This window comes from Arachis duranensis, chromosome 6, assembly GCF_000817695.3.
Source record: "Arachis duranensis cultivar V14167 chromosome 6, aradu.V14167.gnm2.J7QH, whole genome shotgun sequence".
NCBI lineage: Eukaryota > Viridiplantae > Streptophyta > Magnoliopsida > Fabales > Fabaceae > Arachis > Arachis duranensis.
In genome coordinates this window covers 98,108,943-98,112,146 of record NC_029777.3, presented here as the reverse complement: position 1 = coordinate 98,112,146, position 3,204 = coordinate 98,108,943, and the positions used below count along the sequence as shown (strand labels likewise).

Here is a 3,204-nt window from a genome sequence, read left to right as displayed (position 1 = left end):
AGTTTTAAATATTATTTACTAATATAACAAAAAAATAAAAATAATCATAATCACTCACATAATTAAAATAGATAATTCTAATATATATATGATACTATATGTATAAAAAATTATTATCTATAATAAATATTTTTTTTATCTTCTGTATTGACTATTTTATATGATTTATTACTTAATTTTTTCTCTTAATATTTAATAAATTTCTGACACAAGATATTATTTATTTTATTTAATATACAAAATAAATAATTTAAATCATTATCTCTCTTCTCTATATATAATAAGAGAGCAGTACATGATGATTCTTGACAAGTGGAGCAGCTAAATTTATGACAAGTGTTAAACTCCAAAAAAAGACAATGGAGATTATAAAAAAAAGATTATGACAAGTGTTAAACTCCGAAAAAAGACAATGGAGATTATAAAAATAAAAAAGTTTTTAACCAATGTACAATAATCTAATATGCAAACATCAGGTCCTCGACTAAAAAAATAATATTAATAATTATATCTCTAATACTTTTTAAATTTCTATTATTCGACACTTGGACTCCCTATACTTTCTCTTTCAATTTTCTTTCCAACGCTTCGTCGTGCCAATTTTGGAAAAAAAGGCGCTCGTTCTTAAAATATTTTCAAATCTTGGAGTTGCCAGGAAATTGTAAACAAAAGAAAAATTCCAAACTTAATTTTTTGATTCAAACCATTCACTCACACTCTCTCAGTCCGTAGAGCAGCACCATTGGCTTCACTGGGAAGATCTTGAATAAAAAGCAAAAGCTCTTGAATTTTTCTGATAAGATCTCCATCTTTAATACTCTCCGGCGGAAGAAAAAATGGAAGCCATCACAGAGAATGTTGCAGCTGCTGGATCCACCACCAAAGAAGAAATTCATTGGAAAGAGGGGAGAGGGAAAAAAATGGAAGAAGAAAAGTAAAGAGGGAGACGCGAAGCAGAGAACGCGGGGGAGGAGGGAGCTCCTCTACTGCCACAACTGCCACAACCACCTGTTATTTGCTGTGGTCACCGCCGGATAGAAAACCCTAAAGAGTTAAGTATTTCATCTTCACACCAGTGGATTTTGGAATTTACGTATCACATTTATGCTTTCGATTTTTATTTTTGAACTATTTTGACCACTTCAAGAATGTTGGAATGCTTTTTCTCTGTGCCATCTCCGCTGCCGTCTCTGGGTTCTCTATGTTGGAAAAGGTTACTATTCTCAATTCCTATCTCTTGATTATAGTGTTGGATTGTGATTACAGCTGTTTTTCTTGTCTCTTGATTTACTTTTAGCACTATGTAGAGGAATGAAATAATGAACACCTAAATTTGTTGGTTAAATGGGTTTATGATGATTTGAGTTACATCCTGGATAGGTGTTGTTATTTTCTTTCACATGGTTTCAGAGTTGCCGATTTTATTTTCTTCTAACATTAATCCTCATGGTTTGGCTCAGGAATTGGAAAAGGGATTCAAGGCCTGTTTGCTGTGATATCAGTCTTTAATAAATTAATTTTTTCTTGGATATGAGTGTTCCATCTACTATAGTACCATGTAAGTCTCTGAATTGACATATGAATTTGTTAGTTTTTTTTTTCATTTTTTTTGAGTTGTTGATTTTGCTTTTGTGAATTGTGCAATTGATTGATTTCTATGACTGCACTTTTTGTTTGGTTTATGCTAATTATTTGAAGTGTGCATATTGAGTTTCAGCATGATCTGCAGAGTCATGACTTGATCATACGCTCATAACTAATAAGTTGCTTTCAGCTTAGCGCATGCTATCAATTATTGTTTATTTGTTTGCAAACTTAATCTATGAACCAAACTATGCCTAAGTTGTATTAATCATCATGCTATTAACATGTTCTAATCAGTTTTACTGTTTCTTTTGTGAATACTCAAAAGCAAAAACAATTTCGAATCTATGGAGAGCAATCTTTTTCACAGTTCCCATACCCAAATGCAGTTATTATTCTTCATTCTATGATCCGTTAATATATTCTAATATCTATTTATGTATGTAGGCTGATTTTGGCACCATTAACAAGAACAAGGTCCTACAACTTCGTGGATCAGCCACACGCTACTCTTTATTATTCTCAGAGAACAATGAAAGGTGGCTTTTTGTTGGGGAAGCCTCCGGGGTATCAGAAACTGCACAAGGGTAATCTTTCATCCCAACAACTTATTACAAATTCCTTATATATACCTCATTTTTTGTTGATGTGTTTGGTGGTGGAAAAAATCAAATAGAATTTTTTATCCTATCTATGATTTCAGTTAAGACATTCTTATTTGTTACTTTGTTTAGATAATTTTAAATATTTTGCTATTCAGGTAATTTCTTCATGTTTCTAACTTTCTATCATGAATAAAATGAGACCAAAATGGTATTTCTATATTATATATGTAGTGGTTCTTGATTAACCTGAATTTTCTCCTGAATAAATTTGTTGGGTTTTGTTATTGTGTTGCTGTTTGTGCTGCTCTAGACTTAAATATTCATGGCCTCCCAACTCTGTTTATATGTTTTTTGAAAGTTTATATAATTTTGCTTTGGAAAAAAGGCCTTTTGTGATTTTTTATTAATCTGAATATTACTATTTTGAAATTTTGGTAAAAATATTTGGATTATTGCAATCAAATGGTACTTTTGTGACGAGTTAATTTCTATTATGTTTAGTATACATTAGTTTGTTTGATTAATTTGTTTGCATAAAGTAAATTCCAGCTTCTATTGTTTTTTTTGGTTGCATCTTCACCGGCATTTATTTTTTTTCTTTTTTTTTTCAAGGTATTATAAAATTGTAGATTCTTTCGATAACTATGCCACTATACTGTAAAAGTTGCCGGGAGAAGGCATAAATTTTGAGCCTAATAAAGCTCTGAATTTCTTTCAAATGCTACAATTGAGGTTTGTACCAATTGGTTATAGCACATGCTTAATTAATTTGATATAGCATATACAAATTTCATCATTCAAACAACCTAGGTTGTAGGTTTAATATCTCATATAGTTAGTATGTCAAATATTCATAGTGTACAACTTTTTAACATGAAAAATAATTAGGAAAAACTTACTGATGGCTATTATTGTTGATTTCAAGGTGGATGAGGAAGCTATGGACCTGAACAAGGAACTTATAAACAAATTACTTGAGCTTGATGATGCTGATGCTGTTTATACAGGTCATAAA

At 30.7% G+C, this 3,204-nt stretch overlaps 1 long non-coding RNA gene across 1 annotated transcript; it reads left to right on the top strand.

Annotated features, from left to right (window-relative positions):
* The first annotated feature begins 590 nt into the window (after positions 1–590).
* Positions 591–3,204, top strand: LOC107494911 (uncharacterized). Its single transcript, XR_001593401.3, has 5 exons — positions 591–1,213; positions 1,461–1,558; positions 2,032–2,171; positions 2,802–2,921; positions 3,115–3,204. It is a non-coding gene; the product is annotated as an uncharacterized LOC107494911 (long non-coding RNA).